Consider the following 24,935-nt stretch of genomic DNA (forward strand, 5'->3'; position numbering starts at 1 on the left):
TTCTATGTCTGTCATAAATTCTTAGATTGATGTTTTGAAACTTTACCAGCAATTAGAAACTGTGGCAGCTGAACTTACCCACTCTGTTTGATCAGCAATTAAAAAAAATAAAAAATAAAAAGTTTTGTGCCAAATTACCAGATGCACAGGAAATAAACGCGGGTGGTAGCTGAATACAGTTGCATGAACCAGCATTGTTCTAATTTTTTTTTTTATTTTTTATTGTAAAAAAAAAAGTGTGTCCAGTGTTCTGGATATCAGTTTTCAGTTTGAATTTCTAGTTTCAAGAAATTGCCTCACGTATTTCCCAATTTCCTAGTAAATTATAAAGAACTGAAGAGTGAGTCTTGACGTTTGCCCAACGCTGTACATGATGGGGAAACATCCCCAGAGCAGTTCTAGTTGAATGCTACAGAAAGATATAATGCACCCCTGCGTGGTACTATGTACAAGTAAATTATTTACCGTGAGGAGACTCGCCACTAAATTATCAAACTCAATCACTCAGGAAGAAAAAAAAAAACCTTCCTAATAAAAGCACTGGCGATGGATGTGTCATAGAGCTGGTATGTTTGTTGCCCAGCCATACTATAGCACACCTAAGAAGATGAGAATTGTGACAAAGGAGTCAGCCTCTGGCCAAAAGATAATCATTTGCACTGGGGTTAAACATTTATAATGACATTGCTCCTTTTTTTTTTTTTTTTTTTTTTATTTAAAGTGGCGTTTAATTTACTCAGCTCAAGTCATGTTGGTTTATCAAATGAACAAAACCTGCAGGAAATTTAGAATTGAATTTAAGTGTGATTAAACAGACGCATGACCTTTTTAAATATACAGTGGGGCAATAAAGTATTTAGTCAGCCACCGATTGTGCAAGTTCCCCCACCTAAAACAGAGGTCAGTAATTTGCACCAGAGGTACACTTCAACTGTGAGAGACAGAATGTGGAAAAAAAAAAAAATCCATGAATCCACATGGTAGGATTTGTAAAGAATTTATTCGTAAATCAGGGTGGAAAATAAGTATTTGGTCAATAACAAAAATACAACTCAATACTTTGTAACATAACCTTTGTTGGCAATAACAGAGGTCAAACGTTTACTATAGGTCTTTACCAGGTTTGCACACACAGTAGCTGGTATTTTGGCCCATTCCTCCATGCAGATCTTCTCGAGAGCAGTGATGTTTTGGGGCTGTCGCCGAGCAACACGGACTTTCAACTCCCGCCACAGATTTTCTATGGGGTTGAGGTCTGGAGACTGGCTAGGCCACTCCAGGACTTTCAAATGCTTCTTACGGAGCCACTCCTTTGTTGCCCGGGCGGTGTGTTTGGGATCATTGTCATGTTGGAAGACCCAGCCTCGTTTCATCTTCAAAGTTCTCACTGATGGAAGGAGGTTTTGGCTCAAAATCTCACGATACATGGCCCCATTCATTCTGTCCTTAACACGGATCAGTCGTCCTGTCCCCTTGGCAGAAAAACAGCCCCATAGCATGATGTTTCCACCCCCATGCTTCACAGTAGGTATGGTGTTCTTGGGATGCAACTCAGTATTCTTCTTCCTCCAAACACGACGAGTTGAGTTTATACCAAAAAGTTCTACTTTGTCATGTGGTCAGATGAAACCATTCTCCCAATCCTCTGCTGTATCATCCATGTGCTCTCTGGCAAACTTCAGACAGGCCTGGACATGCACTGGCTTCAGCAGCGGAACACGTCTGGCACTGCGGGATGTGATTCCCTGCCGTTGTAGTGTGTTACTGATGGTGACCTTTGTTACTTTGGTCCCAGCTCTCTGCAGGTCATTCACCAGGTCCCCCCGTGTGGTTCTGGGATCTTTGCTCACCGTTCTCATGATCATTTTGACCCCACGGGATGAGATCTTGCGTGGAGCCCCAGATCGAGGGAGATTATCAGTGGTCTTGTATGTCTTCCATTTTCTGATGATTGCTCCCACAGTTGATTTTTTTCACACCAAGCTGCTTGCCTATTGTAGATTCACTCTTCCCAGTCTGGTGCAGGTCTACAATACTTTTCCTGGTGTCCTTCGAAAGCTCTTTGGTCTTGGCCATGGCGGAGTTTGGAGTCTGACTGTTTGAGGCTGTGGACAGGTGTCTTTTATACAGATGATGAGTTCAAACAGGTGCCATTCATACAGGTAACGAGTGGGGGACAGAAAAGCTTCTTACAGAGGACGTTACAGGTCTGTGAGAGCCAGAGATTTTCCTTGTTTGAGGTGACCAAATACTTATTTTCCACCCTGATTTACGAATAAATTCTTTACAAATCCTACCATGTGGATTCATGGATTTTTTTTTTTTTCACATTCTGTCTCTCACAGTTGAAGTGTACCTCTGGTGCAAATTACTGACCTCTGTCATCATTTTAAGTGGGGGAACTTGCACAATCGGTGGCTGACTAAATACTTTTTTGCCCCACTGTAGTTGGTTCCAGTTCAGTAAATTTATAGACGGATGTCACAACCTTTATGAAGTTTCTCATATTTATTGGTTACAACGTGGTAGTTAAAAAAAAAAAAAAAAAAAAAAAAAAAAAAAAAAAAAAAAATATCCCTGGAACTGCAATCAGGTCAGTTGTAGAAAGGAACTCGTGGTGCCAGTCATGTTGGTTGTAATTTTTATATTCAAATGTTCTTGCTTTATCACTGGGTTTATTTGTTTCTCATCTGTCTGGTACATACGAGGAGGTGGTGGTTCAGCACCTCAAAGCAGCTAACAGGGTTGTTCATCCTCATACCAGACATTAACTTGTACAATAAAGATAAAGCTTATCTTTACTGGCCACTATTTTGGTCTTGGCCCATGAGCTGCTCAGACAGTAGAAGTGATTGGTTATGAAAGTGTTTTTGAATTGAAACACAGAGCTGGAAACTATCGTGGGCTGTAGTGTCCCAAGGGCCTTCTACTGATAAATGGTTCACTGCCTCTTCCCTCTAACCATCATTAAAAATGTCAAATCGTTAAAAGCTGCACTTCTTCATAATCACCACTCTCCTCGCTGATGGGCGATGTCTCCTGGCCTCATCTTTCCTGTTTTGGAGAATGCTTAATTGCTTTCCCTAGTGTTTGTAAACTACATTTGAATTGTTCCTCAGTTGCCTCAAACCGATTGTCCTGTTAATTATTAGTAGATGATAAAAGACTGAAGCAGAGTTGCACTGGCAAGGCGACAGGTGCTCAACACTCATGCACCTAGTTAAAGATGCCAGTGTAGTCAGTGGTTAAGGGTCTTGTACGAGGGCAGTGTGTTCTTTAGGAAGTGAACATTTAAAAGAACAGAAGTAGAACACAAAAGTGGTTACACCCATTTAAAAATGGCTACAGTTTAGGCCAAGGTGGTCCAAATCTGTTGAGTTATTTAAATAAAATCGTAGGTATAGAGGTTCTCGCAGGAGTTATTAGACAGTAAGGACACATTAGCTGTAAGTTACCTGGCTAGTTGACAGCTAATAATTGCATGCCCATGATCTAATAGAGAAAAAAATATACAAATACATGTAAAAGCAGTTCCGTAATAATGGTTTTGAATGAAGATGAGAAAACTTAAAGCCAGTGGTTATCATACTCTGTGGCTAACTGTAGGTGTATTAAACAATGTAAAACAAACAAAAACACTTAATGCAGTTTTCAGGTTAATGGGTGCAGTTTCTGGGTCAGTCCATGACAAGAAGTTGGCACTTAAATGTAGGCAATTACAAGCACGAATGTAAGCACAAATGTAAGAATGGTAATAGGTCTAGACCCAAGCCTGTATCAGCCAGCATATTTTAAGCCAGCCACAGTGTCCATGCCCACTAACTTTTTTTTTTTTTTTTTTTTTTTTTTCCAAGTGCTATTTAATATGTTGCAGCGTGGTTCAAATTATTTTGCTGCTAAACACTTCTAATCCTTAACTTGACCTCCAATCTGAAACCATTATTGACCACAGAATGATTCATCTTCTGTGAGGCATCCAAAACCCTGAGACCTGGAAAGAACAATATCCAAGAGTCCATATGCCATCACCGAACATTGGACAGGATGTTGAAGCCGTGGTCCCTTCTGACCTCTATGTAGCTCTCCCATCGTGTGTGTGTGTGTGCCTGCCTGCCTGCCTGCCTGTCTGTCTGTCTGTCTGTCACGGAGCATATTGGCACCTTGACTCCAGATTGAAAAGTGGTTTTGATGGCGTTTTCAAGAAAAGTCTTTTGTGCCTAATTTCCAGTAACACAGATTTGAAAATATAAATGTGCATCATCTTAAACCTTCAGATAGGGCGGGCTGCTCCTTCACTGGTTATGCTATGGCAATGAATGCTTGTGTGTTACTGATATCACCTTGACTTGAGTTTCCACACCAGCTCGCTGCCTGTCACTGGAGCTGTGTGGAGGCAGAGTGGGAGGAAACAGGTGGCGACGAGTGAGGGGCATTGGAAAGCGGCTACCGTGTAAGCTCTGTGAGCCGTCCTGCTGTTTGGTCAGACTACACACTGTCGGGGCCCGGATCAGTTAGATGTGCTTGCTTTTCTTGAGGGCTGACAGTTTAGAAGAGGGGCACTCTGTTGCCACCGTGCTAAATCCATCATTTTTTTCCCCTCTCCTATAAGTGCAGTTTAGCTGAAAAAGACACAACGCTAGAGTTGCCATGGTAATATCATCCTCAGTGCTGACAGTATTTTAGGTAAATGTCTGAGAAATGATCTTAAGTGTTTGCATCAATTCGTCTACAGTTAAGCAGTCACAAAGAATACATACAAAGTAAGATGTGTACTTGGGCAGGTTTTCTAATGAGCACAGTAGCTTAGACTTCATAGGAGGGGGTATCGCTCTTTTTCACATGTAATGCTTAAGAGGGCATCTGTAATTCATGCACGTGTATAATTGGTGAAAGGCTTGAATCTGGACTCAGATGACCGTAAGTGACAACATTTACATGCACAAGCTAAGGCCTCTATAAGGAACTGCACATTTCTCAGACAGTTTTTTCTTAAATGAATAAAAGCCCTCAAATACTTATTGGAAAGAATTACTGCTCTGTTCTAGCTGTGCTCATAAGGGTTGAGGAGCCAGCATATTGAGGACTTGACAAGTGGGATAAGATGAGAGAAACCATTTGTTAGTCCCACATGTGGGAAGTTTGTTTGTGTCACAGTAGAAAGTGAACAGTGCAAAGCTGCAGTGTGCATGACCATGGGGAGGAATGTTGTGCTAAAGCCACAGCAGTGCACCTCCCTGCCAGTCAGACATCCTCTGAGCTGCACTGATTCAGTAATACAGCTCACATTCATGACATTTAGGAGTCTGTAAAAGTTAAAATTTATCTTGAATTTTTTGGCTCCTCCCCTTTGAGTGTGGACGCTTCATCTCTTTGCTCTTGAATGCTTTGCTTCTTATATTGATTTTTATGCTGATTTTTTTTTTCCCTTTTTTCCGTGTGAGCTTACCTGCGATAACTTCTGGACACTTGTAGATCATTAGGACTAGTGTTCTTAACAGAAACAGCAACATTTTATGGTTACCTTGTCCTCAGCGCTCCGTGTGTCTGTGGCCTAGACACAGCTGAAGCCTGATTACAGCGTCTGGGCACCGAGCAGCCTCAATAGCCTGGAAAGGTGCTAACCGCTAGGCTAACTAGCAACAAGATGCCTTCCCTCTCCACAGATGACTACCACAGCCTCCTGCAGAAGATTGCAGTACTGGAGACAAAAATTCATCGCTTAGAAGTAAACGTGGAGGTAAATGGACTGTGTGGAAATGAAACAACCTTGCCTTTGATTCAAAACAATGGCGATGAGCAAGCTAGTACACAGCTAAGGAGCACAGATAACATGACCAAGAAAGTAGACTCTGTGCATTATTATAAATCCTCAAGTGATAATCCCCCCTTAGACTGTCTTGGTGCAAAACCAAGACATAAATCATGTCTCCTGGAAGGGGGAGGACGTATCACAGGCAGGGCACAGCGAGCTGAAATCTCTGAAACCGACTGGCCTTCACTTCCTACGAGACAGAGAAGCTCTTCTACCCCTGTATACAGGAGGAAACAGGACTGGGCAACCGTGAATAGGAAGGTTAACAACAAACCTCCAAAACAACTGAATGTGAAACTGCAGAACAGATTTGCTCCACTATCAAAGCACCCTGGATCTATATCGGACAACCATCCATCTAAAAGCAGCGAAATAAGGTCTGAAAATCTGTTGAAAAGTGAAAGGCCACAGGGAAAGCTAAAGGCTAGGCCTGAAACTCTGATTGTGGGTGACTCTGCCGTAAAGGATGTACAAAGGATGTGCGGTAAGAACACTAAAGTCCTCTGCTTTCCTAACGATATGGTCAACAACCTGAAGGAGAGAATTCTTCAAATTGCAGATGAATATCCAACTGTGACAAACATTGTTCTGCATACAGGGTCAAACGATGTGTCCAAACAACAGTCGGAGGTTCTGAAACGGGACTTTACTGGATTATTAAATACTGTAAACTCTCTGAATGCAGCTGTATTCATCAGTGGACCTGTACCGCCGGTCAGAGGAGGAGACGAGAGATTCAGCAGGTTGTTTACACTGAATAAATGGCTTATATCAGCATGTGCTGACCACTCAGTGCATTTTATCGACAACTTTAATATTTTTTGGGAACGCAGCCATCTGTTCAAAGCAAATGGATTTAATTTTAACAAGTCAGGGGTGAAACTGTTCACCTCCAACTTGTTTTATTCCATACGTCATCCATCTGTGCTTGGTGCCAAGGCTGAGATAAACGAGGAGTTATCTCATAAAGAGGAACAAACAGTACTCCAAGAACAGACAAAGCCCAGCAGAAACCTTGAGGAGGAGCTCCATTTGCCCCCACCCGGGAAGAGCCTCAGAAAGGAGAGACATCCATGGCATCTGAGGAAGAGCCTCAGAAAGGAGAGACATCTAAGGCAAGAAGAGGGGTCCCTATTTGCCTCCAACTCTCTCAACAACACCAACGACCAGGACAAGGGACCACGACCTTCCCCAGTCCCCCAAACCCCTGACAGGCCATCACCCTCCTCCCCCTCCCTTTCTCCCTCCTCCCCACACCTGAAATTCACTGAGGAGATGATGGAGCGGGTCAATGCTGGGCTCAGATCTACCCCCCGTCCCAATCCCTTTTTGTCCCCCATAAACCCCCCACCAGAGCGGCCAAAGGTTCGCCATCGAGCCCCACCCTCAACAGAGCAATCGAAGTCACATTGCCCAGCCTCGCCCCCCTTAGTTCCTCTTCATGCCCTGTCTCCGCAGTCTGATGCGTGATGTGTGAAGGGTCCGGGCTGTGAGGATTATGGCAGTGATGACTTTTCCCAGGAGAAGCTGGGACCCTGTTTACTAGAAGGTTTTAAAATTTCTGTACTTTTAGGTGACAGGAGACATGTGGCCTGGTCAAAACACAGAGAGCTGCACTCTAAAAGATCTTTAAACATAGTAAACATACCTTGTGTGCCACAGACTGCTCCCAAACACGAGGGGACAAGTAATACCTCTAAAACACTTAAGTTGGCTTTATTAAACACTAGATCTCTAGCTGGGAAAACATTTTTAATTAATGATTTAATCACTGAGCACAGCCTTGATTTTATGTTTTTAACTGAAACTTGGTTGGACCAAAGTAACAGTGGAGCTGTTCTCATCGAGATGACCCCTCCTAACTACAGTTTTATCAGTGAGGTCAGGGCGAGCAGGAGAGGAGGAGGGGTTGCTGTCTTATTTAATGAATCATTTCAATGTAAGCAGCTATCTCCTGGAAGTTTTCAGTCTTTTGAATATGTGGCTTTACAGCTGAAGGCCCCATCCAAAGTTGTGTTTCTTAATGTTTACAGGCCTCCCAAATACTGCACAGACTTTTTTAATGACCTCAGTGAACTGCTGTCTGTGATCTGTGTTGATTTTGACTGTGTAATTATTGCTGGGGATTTTAACATTCATGTGGACAACCCTCAGGACAAAGGGACTAAAGACCTGAGTAACACTCTGGGCAACTTTGGGCTGACTCAGCATGTAACAGAGGCCACACATAATAGAGGACACACTCTTGACCTACTGATCTTCAAAGGCCTGAGCATTTCAAAGGTTACTGTGTCTGATGTGGGCCTGTCTGATCATTACTGTGTTTTCTTTGAAAGTAAAATCTCAGCCCACACAAATATATCAACAACAGTGATCACAAAACTGTGTATAACTGAACACAGTAGTGCAATTTTTAACCAGGTCTTCCCATTAACACCTGACCTGTCCAGAGGGTCAGTCAATGAGCTCGTCAATAGCTTCAATGCTAACATGTTAAATGTAATGGACACTATTGCTCCCATTAAGGTGAAGGTTATCTCTGGAAGGAAAAAGTCTCCATGGAGAAACTCCACACTGGTGAAAAATGAAAAAAGAGAGTGTAGGAAAGCTGAGCGCAGATGGAGAAAAACAAACCTCCAGGTTCATTATGACATTTATAAAGAGAAACTTCACAATTATAATTTACAACTGAGGAATGCAAGGAGGTCCTACTTCTCTGACATCATCACTAAAAACAGCCATAATGCTCGGGTCTTATTTTCTACAGTTGACAGGCTAACAAACCCCCCTGTGTCAGTGGCAGCTGAACTTCATTCGACCATGGCCTGCAATGACTTTGCCAAATTCTTCACTGAAAAAATCCAAAAAATTAGACAAGCAATTGGTACATCAACAGCAGATCCAGGATATGTACTGTGTCCACCAAAAAACTGTTTAAACACCATGAAACAGTTTCAACCTATTAACAGCAAAGACCAGGGGCCTGTTCTTCGTACCTCGCTAAGTAGGTTAGCTGGATTAGATTGTTGACGATTTCGCGTGATCTTGGATCGTTCGGTTCCCCGAAGCTCATCCGGGACTTGCTGTCATAGCAACAGAGCCGTAAGCGTAAACCTGCTCGGGAGCAGGTTTACTTTATGTAACAGGATTAGATCGCGGCCACGCAGGTATGTCCGCTTCATTTATACGAAAGCAACAGCGATATTCCACCACTGTTTCACCATAAATAAATAACATCAATGTAACTAAAGATAATGCAGTACTTGATCCTTGTATTGATGTCACACAGATACATACAGGTCATTTCCTAAAAAAGGGAAATGTACTATTAATCATTCTATTACATGTATGTGATTATTACAGATGTAATTCATATTTCAGAGTAGTAATTGTAAATCACTCCGTGTAATCAAGATGGGAGACCACGGCTATAAAAGCGAAGGTGGATTTGGGAAGTCTGTCGCAGCCATGTCCTGTCCGTTTACGCGAGCCACCCATTGCGGAAGGTGCAAGATTGATAAGGAGAGTTCTCAGAATTCAGCGTATATTGCGGGACAGACAGGATCCTTTAGCTCAGCGCGACAGTGTGCTCATTGAGAGATATCGATATCCCCGTGAGGGTATTATTCACTTAACCAACTTGTTGACGAGGGGGTGCAGGACCACCACCTGTCTTTTTTTGCTCTGCCCTTTTCTTGGTTGCTGTTATAAACAAACTAACAGACTATTACAGGGTCTCTTTCCAAGAGACGAAAAGCAATATAAGTGATAAATATTACCATTCTGTAGAATATTCTTATGTTTCACTTTTACCTGTTCCCATGTTCTAGTGGGTCCTGTTGTGGCTCTAATGTGAAAGGGGATATAATATAACAATATAATATAATGTAATATAATATTGGATAATATAGTGTAATATAATAAATCTATAAATAAATAATAAAGTGACTGAATAGTGGTATTGTAAAGCGCTTTGGGTGCCTTGAAAAGCGCTATATAAACCCACTCCATTATTATTTCTATTATTAAATTACTTACGAGTTTAATTTGTCAGCAACTTTCTGCCAGCCCTCTCTCCTTGCTTTTGCAGCCTTTGCAGTGTTCCCTTGCGTTTTAATTAAACTCTGAAACTCCTGAAATCCCTCAATCAAGAGTTCTTGCTCTGCTGCCGGAAAATACCGAGCGCGCCCCTTCGACATTTTCGCCGACCAATCAAAGGGTTGCCGATCAATGTTTCTACTATCGATGCGTAGCCCCTTTTACGACACTCAGTGATGTCACATTACTGCGTCCAGCTGTACTAATCGTCAACAACAGGTGTGTTCGGGGAACCGGATTAGCGAGCTCACGGTTAGCGCGATGGTTTGGTCTTGGATGTGTCATTTGATCTTGGATGTAGTGAGCGACGTACGAAGAACGGGCCCCAGGAGGACATCTTAGGTCAACTGAACTCCTCCTCCTGCTGTTTAGATGTCCTGCCAACAAGTTTTTTCAAAAAGGTCTCAAAGACTTTAGAGTCAGACCTGTTGCAGATCGTCAACTTTTCTTTATTATCAGGTGTGTTTCCAGAATCACTAAAAACTGCTGTAATCAAACCTATACTGAAAAAGGACAATCTTGACAAGACACAAATGAACAACTACAGGCCGATCTCAAATCTCCCGTTTTTAAGTAAGATCATTGAAAAAGCAGTTTCTCAACAGCTCAGTTACTTCTTAAAACAGAATAATTGCTACGATGCCTTCCAGTCAGGTTTTAGACAGAACCACAGCACTGAAACCGCTCTGACCAAAGTGTTTAATGACATGTCTGAATACAGACAGTGGAAAAATGTCAGTCCTAGTTTTACTGGATCTCAGTGCAGCATTTGATACAGTTGACCACAACATATTACTCAAACGACTGGAGAACTGGACAGGTCTTTCAGGAACTGTACTAAACTGGTTCAAAACATACGTAGAAAACAGGAAATACTTTGTATCAATAGGTAACTTCACATCTGAGCAGACAAGTATCACATGTGGAGTTCCCCAAGGTTCCATCTTGGGACCCCTTCTGTTTAACATCTACATGCTCCCACTGGCACAGATTATAAACAACAACAAAATAAACTATCACAGCTATGCAGATGACACACAAATATATATCACAATGTCACCAGGAGACCGAGGCCCTGTACAGGCTCTTGGTAAATGCATTGAGGAAATCAATGACTGGTTGTGCCACAATTTTCTCCAGCTAAACAAAAACAAAACTGAGGTAATAGTCTTTGGCGCCAAAGAAAAACGATTACAGGTCACCAGAGAACTTCAATCTATACATCTAAAAACCACAAACCAGGCGAGAAATTTGGGTGTAGTGATGGATGCAGACCTAAACTTAGAAAAACACATTAAGACAATAACAAAGTCAGCTTACTATCACCTCAAGAATATATCAAGGATAAAAGATCTGATGTCTCAACAGGACCTGGAAAAACTAGTCCATGCATTCATCTTTAGTAGGCTTGATTACTGTAACAGCATCTTTACAGGTCTACCTAAAAAATCAGTCAGACAACTACAGCTCATTCAGAACTCTGCTGCTCGAGTCCTCACTAAGACCAAAAAAGTGGACCACATCAGTCCAGCTCTGAGGTCCTTACACTGGCTGCCTGTCCGTCAGAGGATAGACTTTAAAGTTCTGATGCTGGCCTATAAAGCTCTGAATGGTTTAGGACCAAAATACATCAATGACCTCCTGACCCAGTATGAACCATCCAGATCCCTCAGGTCATCTGGATCCGGTCTTTTATCAGTTCCCAGAGTCAGAACCAGACACGGAGAAGCTGCATTCAGCTTTTATGCTCCTTATATCTGGAACAAACTCCCAGAAAGCCTCAGATCAGCTGAAACACTCAGTTTATTTAAATCCAGGTTGAAGACTCACCTGTTCTCAGCTGCATTTGAATAAAGCACCAAATCCACACTTTAAGCTTAAATTTCAAAACTTACATTTAACTACTGATTTTATCTACTGTTCTGATTTTATCTGTTTTGATTTTATATACTGTTGTTTGTTTGTTTGTTTGTTTGTTAATTAGTTAGTTAGTTTATTTGCTTGTTTTAATCAATTTTAAATCATGCTTTTTATTTGTTCTTGTTTCTAATGTCTCTGTAAAGCACTTTGAATCACCTTGTTGTTGAATTGTGCTATACAAATAAACTTGCCTTGCCTTGAAGAAATATTTAGGAAGTTTTCATTGGACATGGCCAAGGTTGTGCTTTGTCGCAGTTTTTTGTCGATACATTTTTACTGGGCAGAGAGTGTCAGGTTTCTGCTGGCTTAGTTGACCTCAAGCATTAAATGGGGTGATTGGCAGGAGAGTGTGATGTGACTGGGATGAGAATTGGTACCACAGAAACATCGTTGTCAGCAGGAAAATGGTGCACTGACTGCTCTGATCTGCCTCGAGTGAAGGAGTTCAAGCACCTCTGGGTCTTGTTTATGAGTGGTGGAGAGTAGATGGATCAGCAGAGCACAGTGGATGTGTACTGGTCTATTGAGGCGAAGAGGGAGCCGAGTGTGTAAGTTCCTCCATTCACCCATGGCAACGAGGTGTGAGTAGTGACTGGAAAAAGATCAAGGATACAAGCAGAAATGAGCTTCTTCCAAAGGTTGTCTCGGCTCACCCTTGACGATGGGGTGAGGATGTCAACATTGTAGAGCTGCTGCTCCTCTGTATATAAAAGGATTTTCTGAGTAGGATGCGTCGAAGATGTTTTGAGCAATGAGGCACGTGCAGGACGTGCTGGGGAATTTACAACTTTTGTCCCCACTACCAAGATCTAATGTGTAAGACTGAAAATAGTCTGATTTCAGTCTGTAGAATGAGAAGTCATCCCACTTTTCTTTTGTCGAATGTCATGAACAAAATATTTTTGTGCCTTTTTGTGGACAAACCATAAGCCATTTTATACACTGATTAATAAAACTGAAGTTGTGTACCTTCCCTGTCACTGTTGCCGTTTCTTCCCGGTGCCTAACAAAGGCACGGGTTCTATTTTCTTCCTCATTAAACATTTGCCATTTCGAACATCTCAGATTCTGCTTTGTTTACATCAGCGTCTAGCTTGCAGTCCTCCTCTTCAATGTCTTTGCTGGCGCATTGCTGCGTCTCTTGGCACATTCTGGCCCCTGTTGATCACTCAAATAGTGTGAAACCATTGGCAAGAATGCATATTACGTCACCCGTGTACACAGGCCCGCACATGGCATGCAAAACGCCAGAGACCCACTCATAAAGAAATGGCTCCATTGCACTGCCAGAGAACTGGTGTATCCACAGGATACTTTTAAAACACCATCCCCTTTTTTTTTTTTTTTTTTTTTTTTTTTTATGTTTGAAGATGCACAGACTTAAAATTTGATGAACATTAAGATTGCACCGGCTCATAAATATTCATCAGACCAGAACCCCTTTCCTCTTCCTTTCTTATCTCTTTGTCACCGTCCTCTTATTTCTGATCCCTTCATGTTGGCCTGAATTTGAGCTGGACCCAAACAAACGGCCTTTCTCATGAGATCATCCAGCAGCACTTTAGTGATCCTTGAATGTATAATGCAAAACGCTGCCTGCCTGTTGCCTCTAATTGTCCTTTTGAGTGTTTAATGTTTGAGCTCATTAACATGATCTGCCATCTATTGTTTATCATATTAATAGCACCATTTCCTCGGCTACAGTAAAGGGACTGTTAATTAGTGACCACAAAGACAACATTTAGTTCTGTACATCACACTAATCCAACCTGTTTTATCTCAACAGGAAATAACAAAGACTTCATTGTGTGACCCTCACTCCCACCACCCCACACTGTTCCCTTTTGACCTGGCAGAGATGCATTTTTGTCAAGGAGTTTGCACTCAGATGGATTAAGAGGTTAGTTTCCAATCTCACATTCAACCCTAATCTTCCTTCATTAAAGGCTGCGTTTTGTCTATTCAAAGCAAGTCAAAGCCGTGCATTGTGTTTATTATTGGCAGCTAGGGGAAAAAGTCTTTCCTGTCAGCAAAGACTGAATACACGGTGACTCCATCGGCACAGGGAGCCTTTGTCATTATCAAACAAAGGCATATCACTTGCTAGAAAGCGGCTGATTGTTGCTGACGTGAAGACAGACATATTTCAGTGATCTTCGTCCCAAACCAGAGCCCAGCGGTGGAAACCTAATCAGCCTGGTTTGGACTTACCTGTAGGAACTGGAAAACTGAGCTGCGGTGGCTGCTGATAAATTTTTCAACAGCTCCTAACCCAAAAGCAGCTGATATGCACTACCGTCTCAGAATTTTGGTTAGGGTTACATTCTGTGGAAGGCTACGTCACCGGCTCAATTGTTGAGCACACTTGAGTGTGATGGAGGCGCACCGTATGAAGTTACAGAGGATTAGATTACTTGAAAGGTGTATCACAGATCTGGCCTGTCTTTACAATATTTATATTAATTCTCTGAAGTACATCACACTTGCAAGGAAGTTACTGTCTAGATCAAGGAATAGTTAAGGTGGTTGGGAGATTTAGACTTGGTCATGACACTGAAACCAAAGGTTTGCGTTAACATATATTGCAGATTCCATTGGCCGATTTACAGAATCAAAATTCAGATTGTAGATTGTAGCAGTATTGAAATACTGTGTATATAAAACATTTATGCAGAGATGATGGAAACGGGCACATCTAAAGTGCTGATACTGGTTGAGATTGGGCAAAACTGAAATAAAGATGTGGTAACAACGTGACTATTCTAAAAGCACATTCAAGCCAAAGCTTAGTTACTTTTTACTGGGAGTTGGCACCACTTGTGGAATGAGGTGATCCACTTTAAAAGAAGAAGAAACCCCTGTTGTTGTGTGTTTTTTTTTTTTTTTTTTTTTTGGTGTGGTTTTAATCATGACCGTTTAGATGGCTCCTTGGGAAAAACAGATGTAAAATTACTTTTATCATCCTTTAGTTTTTGTATTATTCATCAAATATATATTTTAGGTTTATTTCAGAAACTACTGTCTGTGTTGCTATTCAGCTCCTGAATGACTCTCCACTACAACTGCAATTTCCTCATCAGGACACAGTATTTTAAAGTGAACTTGGTGACTTGAACTACCCTGTCATTCTCCCTCTTTTATACATTAATTGACTGGGGTACTTACAGTAGATCCCTTTATCAAGCCAGCCAGAATAGTCCCAGACCTTGTTTGGTGTAGTTGATGTCGAGTGTTAAATAATAGCCAGTAATTTCTCTGGCTTTATTTTGCGCAACTTGTAATGTGTGCACAACCTATTTCCGAGCCGTGTTAAAAGGGCAGTCTGCATGAGCAGGGTTTACGCATGTATGAAAGCATGAGAGTGATGCTGCCAGATTTCCAGTCTGATTCCACAGATATGTGCAGTTCTGTGTTTTGCTTATTAAAGTGTTAAATAGTCAGTATCCAATGAGATCTGAACTTAAAACATCAAGATGACCGTGTGTGTGTGTGTGTACACAAACAAAGACCTAGTTTCTCAAAGAGGGTTTGCTTTGGCTCCTGCTTCCAACACGTGGTTGCCATCAGATTCTTTTCCTGAGTAAACAGACACCGGGAGACAGCAAACTGATAGTTGTCTTCGGCTGGTGGCTGCACCTCTGTGTGATGGGCAGGAAAACATTTGGACAAATGGGCCTATTATTGACCACTCCACTATCTTGGCCAACAGGAAGCTTTGATCTGTATCTTATAAAGTCCTCCATCTCTTCCTTTGAGGAAGAAAGGCAATAGATTTGGGGAAAATTTGTAATGCTGATTTTGGATCCGTAAACACCAGTGTTCTTTTGTTTTGCTTACCCACTTCACCCTTGCTCATTTATTTCCACTTATTCATTAACCTCACTTGTCTTATTTCAGTTTCACTGCAGTTTCCCCCAATCTGTGTCTGCGCCCCTGTCAGTTCATTATGTTTGTAATTGATTGATGTGTTCACTCCTTCCATAATAATTTGCACCCTTAAATCAAAATGGGATGTTGACAGAGTTGTGGCCCACCCTCATGGTGTCTACATGAACCATCAACCTCTTGCTGCACTCTTATGCATATAAAAGGACGTGCTATAACAAGGTAGTTCCACGGCAAGCACTGGCAGCCTTAAGTGTGGATGTTGTTGAATATGTTATGAATGTGGTGAGTGTGCAATATTTTTTTTTTTTTTTTTTTTTTTTTTTTTTTTTTTTCCTTGTGGTATTGTGTTAATGTATGCAGAATTCAGCAGAAGACTAAAAGCAGGCAGTGAGGAATGCCTGTTTGGAAGGGGGGGGATAAGTGAGAGGAGGGCTTTCTTGTCTCTCAGGGGAGAAAGATGAGAGGAAGAGAGCGGGGGATGGTGTCAGAACCTAGCAGACGAGAGAAGATGAGGAAAGAGCTAGCTTAATGTAAATAGACATGGTAAATATCTAAACACCGCATTGAAGTGTAGGTTTGACTTATAGGCTTGAGCTCTTATAAAACCACATCATAAAAGGCTGGGAAAAACTGTTTGTGCTGACTTTAAGGGCAGGTGTTATACTGATTTCCAGTCGCATATTTAAATTTTTGAACTCTGCAAGTGAATGGTCATTATTTATCTACTGGGAACCGTCGCTTCATCTACGGTCTGAATTGTTTCTGCTACCTTTAAGCCAACTTTCTTCTGATTGGCTTCAGCTCAAAAAACAGAAGGTTTGAATAGCAGGTGGGTGGCGCTTCTGCACTCGGTTACAGGTATCTGCTCTCATAGATACAAAGAAGTTTGGTAAAAACATTTAGAACACTTTCAACCTCACCTGACAGTCAGCACATGCCTCCAGTAGTTTCTATTTGATGATTTCTTCAGTACTTGTCGCAACATGACCCTGAAATCTGTATTTTTATGTAGTGACGGGACGACTGACTGTTCTCATCATGATGAATAGCAAATGTCAGAGATGCGTAAGCCCCAGGTTCTAAAGTAAATGCTAGTATTGGCATTCGGTATTGTGCAATAGTGTTAGTGGGATGTATAAAGACTGTACATACAAGTGTGAATGTACTATGAATCTAACTGAGGCAAGGTTTGTTTACTTTCAGCTTGGACCAAGTGACAATACATGGTTACGTTGTAAAATATAGCGAATTTTAAAAATAAAAAATTTAAAAAAGACTCCACATGGAGACGACAATCGTTGAAATGTGAGTTTGTTGAGATTTCAGCAATCACTTTCTCTGAGCTTTCACACAGTCTGCTTGATGTTAGTAGTTGCTGTTGTTGTTGTCAGTTGAATCGAACTCACTGCTGGATTCCTGGAAGTCACTCCTTGGCACTTGATCTAGTAGACGCTGCAGTGTGTATGTTATGTCTCGAAATGTTATCTAGTGTGTACAAGTTTTTATAGTCTAACATTCACAACTTTATTGTCTAGACACGAGTGCAATATTTCAATAAAATGTCTAAACAAAAGCTGGGCAGCAAAGCTGAATTCAGTGGAAATGAACTGGTAATCAGCAAATGCAGGATCACGGTGTGTATGTGCACGCCCACATTTCTTTCCGCCATCCTTTCTTCTACTTGGGGGGGGGGGTTCTTTCAAACTGCTCAGGAAAGACGTTGAGCGTGCTCCACACTAAGCCCCACACTTCCCCCTCCCTCTCTCTGTCTTCCCTCCTCCCTCAAGCAGCTGTTTTCCTGTCTTGGCCTGGGAACTGGAGCCAAGCTGTTTTTTCCCTATCCTTGCCTCACAAGCAGGAACTCGCAGACTTACCGAAATACACACACATACTCTTCTTGTCCGTCTCTGCCCTGTCCCACACTCGTCTGGCTGTTGACTGTGTGCTGACCTCATTTTGGACTAGAGACTGAGGAGCAGCTATTCCCACTCTTCTGCTTGGCTGCTGTGATTGCGTGTTCACATTGCAGTGTGAGAGCCGCCTGACTGTTGGTAGAAATGCTTTCATGGTAAGACGTCTCTTCCTGTAATCACAGGCTACTTCTGTCTTTTGACCTCTTATTTGTGCCTCCTTCAGTCTCTGACTCAAGTGACTCTCTGTTGGTAAGGCTGCTGTGTGGCTCATCCAGTACTCAGTTTCTAAAAGTCTTCTTGACTGTGCTGCATTGATTTCAGGCTGTCAGCATTTTGCAAAAGTTTCAGTCAATGAAATAAAACGGTGAAGTTCTCGCATGACTTAAACTCACTTTTTTTTGGTTTGTCCGTATAAAAATAAAGCGGTCATATTCCCTTTTTTTCATTGACTGACACAAGGAGGTGTAGCTAGGCCTCATCGCTGATAATTCAAGTCACTAAAGTGGACACTGCGACTGTTATACTAAACAATATTATAACCTATTGTTATAATATTGTGTTATTGTTTTCTATTGGAGCATTTTTTAAGCCTCCATGGAGTTGGTGCTTCAGTTTTAGTTTCCGAGAGTGTTATTTGGCACAAATTAGCATTTATCTTTGTGTGTTCATGAATGACTTCACCTGAAAATACCCCCTGTATTGTGAAGCCTCAGTGCTGATGCTATGACTGGTTCTATATTGGTATTTGAAGCCACAAGGAACTGTTTTGGATGAGAGGCTGCCCAGAACTGTTTGAATGATCCTTACATCACAGCAAGCCAAGATCGTCTGTTAAGTGGGATCTAGCAGGTGGTAATTTGCCACTAACACTTTGGCAGAGGATTGAGTAAAGGAATGTTAAACCAAGATAATAACTGAATACATTTGTAACAACAGGACTGAGGTTTGTTAAGAATGTAAGTTTTAAAAGAAAATGTAAAATATTTAAGCTGTCCCATGCTTAGATTAATCATTCTCATAAGGACTGGGTGGCTGTGCTTAACTCTGTTAGTTACACTTTTATCCAAATGTTATTTGTACAACAGTAGCAATACTTGTCGAGTACCAGTGAACCAAATATTGAAAATATTTAAATACAGGGCACTGTCTGATGCTCTTGCCATGTCATCTGTCATGTCCTATTGTAACCAAACACATTGTTTGAATTCATTTCAAACATTAGAAGAAACTCTCAGACTGTGTGCCATTTTTTTATTTTTATTTTTATTTTTTTATTTTTTTTGTCTAGCCCCCGACATGCCGTCTTGCGTCATCTACCTGTATCACAGCAACAAACGAGCACCAGCATTTCATGGTCCAAAAATCCTCGAGAGGAGGCGATTGTAAAGAATGTTTCATGTTGAGGCCATGTGGGTAAGGGGGGGTAGGTGTGGTTATGTGTGGGTGGCTTATTTAGTCTTCAGCAATAGTCTTAAAAGGACATTCAAAGCTCTTCTTTGGATGTTGGCTGCTTTTTGTTCCGTTTTATCTCACTGATGCCACACTGCTCTATTTATGCTGCAGTCTGGGCTCTGAGGAGGCCAATCCATGACTGATGGTGTTCCACTGTGTCCTTTCCCTATCACTGCATTGGGAATGTGTTTGGGATGATTGTCATGGTGAAAAATAAAGCCATATCAATCAAATACTTTCCAGACAGTGTTGCACAGTGGATGAGAATCTGACGATACTTGTCTGTGTTCATAATTCCATCAATTTTGACTCGACCCCAACACCAGTGGCTAAAATGCAGTCTCAAGCCTTGATGGAGACTAAACTGTGTTTTACAGATGGCTCGTACCGCTCTCCTGACCACCTCTCTACATGCTGTTGATGATTTGAACCACAAATTTCAAATTTGATTAATCACTCCATTGGAACTGTTGCTACCTCAACCTTTTCTCCCTGTTTTCCGTCCTTAAGGAAAGGAAAATCTGAACAGCCACTCTTCCACTGAGGCCGTTTTTGATGAGGCTTCAGTGAACAGTAAACAGATCAACTGAATAACATGTATCTCTCAGTTCTTGTGTCAGGTCTTTCGATGGGTTATACTATACTATAAACACAGCAGTTTAAACCCCCCAAATTTGATTGTGTTCATCTGGACATAGCGTTTTCAGTGGGAGAAGCAGTTAACTCGTCTCATGAACTTCTGCCTGTGATTTCTAGTTGTTAATTTGAAATATAACATCGGTTTTAAAGTTATAGATATCAGTGATTCTTTCAGAATGGTTCTAAATTCTAAAATTCGAGGCGTTTCGAGTTCCAGAAACATTTTCCAAGTCAAGCTTTTCAGTAAGAGTTAGCATCAGCAAACTGTCCTTTTCCTTATGTGTTCATCCATATGACAGATACTGTGATGACAGACACAAATCATTGTCCAAGTGAGAGGGAGACTGTTCATGTGTGTTTAGACCCTTGTCATGATTGCCCACAGTTCATGTTCTAAAGCCAGTGTGCAGATAACTGCGTTGGTGGATTTGCGTTTTTCAACTTCAAAGTCCCTGCAATACTACAGTGCATTAATGTGCCCTTAAGCGCATATGCATGAGTCTGTGTCTGTGCATTGGGTGGGGGTTGCTTGCGTTAATACTAGCTTGTGTATCTTTGATATGCTAACAGTGGTTGTCACGCTATCAGCGCCCTTCTCCATGCCACTGCCTCGCTTGCGTGAGATAAGAAGTTTGTGCCATGGTTTACAGTCCAGCTACACTTTAAGTAATTCCAGCTCCTTCTCACATCCAGTCTTCTGTGTGCTCAGAGCTGATGAAAATCACTGAGGTGGTGTTGAGGGTTGTTTTTTGCTGCTGAAGAATGATTCCACTAAACTAAACACTCTTAATCTGAAGAAGTTCAGGAAAGGACACTACATCTCCTTCCTTCATACTCACACTTTCTCTTATCGGGCCTCTCACATTACTCACCTGCTCCATTGGTGCTTCTCATCAGTTCTCTTGTCTCTTCTTTCCATCACGTTCCAACTCTTTTTCCCACCGCGGTGCTCTTCACTAACCCTCTTCACATCCAGCTTTTTCCTCACCCTTTAACTTTTTTGATAGTTTGCTTCTGCCTTGTCCTCTTCGTCTTTGATGTACAGTGAAAGGCACAGGCTGTTTTTTAGGTTTGTTTGAGCCGTACCCATTTTATTTATTTATTATTTTTTCCTGGATCAAGAGCTGAAACACTTTTAAACAAAATTATATTTGACATAGTTCTCAAAATTATCACGGCATTAGACATAGTCTTATTTTTGCTTCTCCATCAGAATTTTTCTTCTTTCATTCAGTGTGCTCGATTGCACTATATTGGTGTTAGTCAATGTGGATTGCCCGTGTGTGGGGCTGACAGCACGAGTATTTACTTGTACTCAGGTCTTTTTAAAACTGCTCATACTTTTACTGCAGATTTCTCATTGTGTAAAACAAAGTATTCATGTTTGCATTCGTTGGTCATTTCTGCCACCATGTTGTTGTTGTTTTTTTTGTTTGTTTTTTAAATATATATGTTGGTTGGTACGTTGGTTTTATGTTACAGTAACAAAAGCTGCTTTTTTTGGACACTGGAAAAACTTTCTTTCACTACAGTTGAGCTCACGGTCTCAGTACTGTGGGTGAAATGCTTGAACTTACAAAGAGTGTGACAGAGTTGTGGATAATATGAAGGATCAAAGCAAAACATTTGAATTGAGGATGGTGTTTTTTTTTTTTTTTTGGTTTTTTTTTTTAAAGTAGTTGAGTTACTTGATGAATCGTTGCAGCCCCGTATTAAATAGACTCCTCATTTGTCTGGAACTGGTTCCATGTGGCATATTTGGTAGTTGCAAGCAATGTTCCCTCTAAGCTGCGCACGTGTGCAATTGTGCACTGCTGGCACAGTCTCTGCGCACAGAAAATCTGCATTGCGCACAAAAAAAAAAATCTAACCTGAATTGAAATTAAAATTAATACTTTAACAATTCTGTTTTGCAGTGTTAGTCAGTGACTGGCTGCTCCCGTATGGGATTAGAACGATCCCACCTTATCCCATAGTCCAGCCAATAATGCAATTCACATTCGTATACGCAGCCAATCAACGTCGTTGACAGGCTATGACAGCGTCCTTATGTGCCGACACCGGTGTTTTAGCTAGCAAAGCGGCTGATGTGGAGTGAAACCACGATAATGATAACATGTACAACCATTGGAGATATGAACAGGACAGACGGAACAATTGACGGAAAAAGTGTGGACTTTATACCAGTTTTTAAATTGCGTTGATAGGCCACGTAAAACCAGAGTTGTCATTAAAACAATATGCAATGTTTGGTTTCCTTCCTGAACACCATCGTTGTTTATATTTACTGCGGGAAGAAACGGTAAAAACGGCGTTTTATAAGAAAAAAGGCTCGAAAGCACTCTCCGCCTGGGAGCAAGAACAAAACCAAAAACACCCCCACCCTTTCCTATTGGTCGAAAAAAGTACCATGTCGACCAATCAAAAAATGACATGGCAACGTGGCATTTAGTTGTTTAGAAACGGGGGGAAGTTTTAGGAGTGACGGCGGTGTTTTGAGATGTGAGAGATTTGAGACGTTTAGCGCAAATCTTATGTAGTTGGTGTGTAGTGTAGTCAATAGATTTGTTGTGTGTGTGTGTGTGTGTGTCAGAACAATGAGGCGACTGCTGAATATTACAGGAGTGATACATCTCCTGTTGTCAGGCCTGCAGGTATCAGGCTGTTGTTCTCCTTTATCTCATAGTGGACAGATTATTTTTTGGAGTGGCACAAATAATTTGTGTGGCATCAAATTTGATGCAGAACAGCTGATTGTTCTGTAAATAGTTTGAAATGTTTATTTAAAAAACGCCTTTGCTGCATTTTAAAAAAAAAAATAGCTGCAAGATATATATTTTTAAATGAATATGGTCCAAATCAGCTCACAATTAATCTCTTCCTGAAAGGGACACTAAACAACCCCAACCTCCTACCAATACATAAAAGTAAGCATTTTCATTGTTTGGATCTCAAAATGAAAGGTTTTAATTTATCAGTACTACTGTTTCACTCAATTTCAACAGATAACATTCTTCTGTTTTACTACAGAGATTAGAACACACATTGACAAATTGGAATCTAAATACCAAATGTAAATGAAGAGTATTCCTAACACACAAGTTAATTTTGGAGTTCCACAGGGTTTAGTGTTAGGACAAATGCCTTTTATAGTGTAAGTCCTTTCCTTAATCGGTGGTCTTAGAAAACACTGCATACGCTTTCATTGCTATCCACAAATCCAGATGATACAAATCAACTAGTCAAACTACAGGCATGGATGACCTCCGATTTCCTGCTTCTAAGCTGAGGTTTTTGTACTCGGCTGTTTTTGTTTTGTTTTTTAAACCAGATATTTACTTGAGATGGCATTACTCTGGTCTCCAGTGATGCTGTGAGGAATCTTTAAGTCATTGTTGACCAGGATATGTCTTTCAGGTTCGAGCCCCGGCTTGGACAGTCTCAGTCGTTGTGTCCTTGGGCAAGACACTTCACCAGTTGCCTACTGGTGGTGGTCAGAGGACCCGGTGGTGCCAGTGTTTGGCAGCCTCGCCTCTGTCAGTGCTCCCCAGGGCATCTGTGGCTACAATGTAGCTTGCCATCGTGTGTGTGTGTGTGTGTGTGTGTGTGTGTGTGTGTCTCTGAATGTAGTGTAAAGCGCTTTTGGGGTCCTTGGGGACTAAGTAAAGCGCTATACAAATACAGGCCATTTACTACTTCAGTGGCTCCCTGTTAAATTCATAATTCCTCTCGTGACATGCAATATTTTAAATAATGAGGCCCCATCATATTGTAAAGACTTTACTTTTCCTTATCCTAACAAAGTACTTCCTGGTGTATTTAAAAGTCGAGTGGGAGGCAGAGCCTTCAGTTTTCAGGCTTCTGAAAGCTTTCTGTGGAACCAGCTCCCAGTTTGGATTCAGGAGACAGACATACTCTACTTTTAAGATCAGGCTTAAAACTGAGAATAGGGAAAAAATGAGACTGAGTTGTTCAAAATCAAAAGATTAGCAAATTAGTTTCATTTGTTGACTATTACTTTGAAAGGATTTAAGCTGTTTGCGTGGGTTCTCTCCGGGTACTCCGGCTTCCTCCCACTGTCCAAAGACATGCACTTAGTGGGGATAGGTTAATTGGTTAATCCAAATTGCCCATAGGTGTGAATGTGTGAGTGAATGTGAGTGCGAATGGTTGTCTGTCTCTGTGTGTTGGCATCTGCGACAGACTGGCGACCTGTCCAGGGTGTACCCCGCCTCTCGCCCTATGACAGCTGGGATAGGCTCCAGCGCCCCCCGCGACCCTGAACAGGATAAGTGGACGCGAATGAATGAATGGATGGATGGATGGATTTAAGCTGCATTTAACTGTGTTAAAAGTTTCATGATCTCTTCATCTGTTTTACTCACATCTATGACTGTCTCCCTTGGTGGGTCACTACTAGTTATTATTCTGTACTTTCCCTGGAAGAACCCTGCAGAGTTGTTTCCTCAGAAACTCTAGGGGAGTGTGAAAAACACTGTGGAGGGATTGCGCACGGAGTAATGCCAGTGCAAAATATTTAGAACAGCTAAGTCATTCGAGGGAAACTCTGCACCTGTGTTTAGAAGTAGCTTCAGGCTTTCAGTTTGCTTGCTGGGAAAGCTCAGCATGCTACGTTCTCTTACAGGCTTATAAAATATGAATTGCGTCACAATTGTGTGCTTTGTGAAGGAGGAATTGGCTAAAAGCAAATGCATCCTGCGTGATTTCACAGGAAGTCAGCAGCAAATTTAAGCAATTCGGCTCTCCTTCTCTGTTAAAGCTGAGTTCTTAAATGATTCTTCACAGATTGTTTGATCAAAAATGTTGTAGGTGCTTTTGAGTGTGTCATGTGTTTTACTTTCTAAAGTTATTTTTTTCCCTCCCCAAATATGTAGTAGATGGGTCAGTCCATGAACCAGATGTCGTCTTCTCAGCTTTTTGGATAATAGTGTAAAGGCAGACAAGTCACATGTTTAGACTGCTGCAAACTCGGTACATGGTGTACAAATGACTGCCAAGGCATCAAGTGGCAAATAAACAGTTCCACATGGTGTAACTTAAATGTCACTCAAATGTCAAATCACTTTCATTACCAAAGTAACTTTTGATATTGAGGTTTTGCAGACATGGGCCGCTATGACGCTAACTTGTATCCCACTATGGATGTGTGACAACTTAAGATCCAGAGAATAAGGCCCCAGGTTTACAGAGAG

General features: G+C 41.5%; 1 protein-coding gene across 3 annotated transcripts in view; it reads left to right on the top strand.

Moving 5' to 3' along the window:
- The window catches only part of LOC146618335 (SPRY domain-containing SOCS box protein 4-like), a 61,391-nt gene that overhangs the window by 17,325 nt on the left and 19,131 nt on the right, over positions 1-24,935 (top strand). The window contains exon 2 of one of the 3 annotated variants that reach the window (XM_085370420.1): positions 13,617-13,730. The exons of 1 other annotated variant lie outside the window; for it this stretch is intronic. The gene's annotated coding sequence lies outside the window, so the exon portion shown is untranslated. Of the gene's footprint in view, positions 1-13,616; positions 13,731-17,073; positions 17,787-24,935 lie in introns of those variants that run through there. One more of the 3 variants, XM_085370421.1, reaches the window with a different exon arrangement.

Source organism: Diplotaxodon limnothrissa, linkage group LG14, assembly GCF_057381915.1.
Source record: "Diplotaxodon limnothrissa isolate DT_005_m linkage group LG14, D_limnothrissa_male_GT1.1, whole genome shotgun sequence".
In the NCBI taxonomy this organism is placed as follows: Eukaryota; Metazoa; Chordata; class Actinopteri; order Cichliformes; family Cichlidae; genus Diplotaxodon; species Diplotaxodon limnothrissa.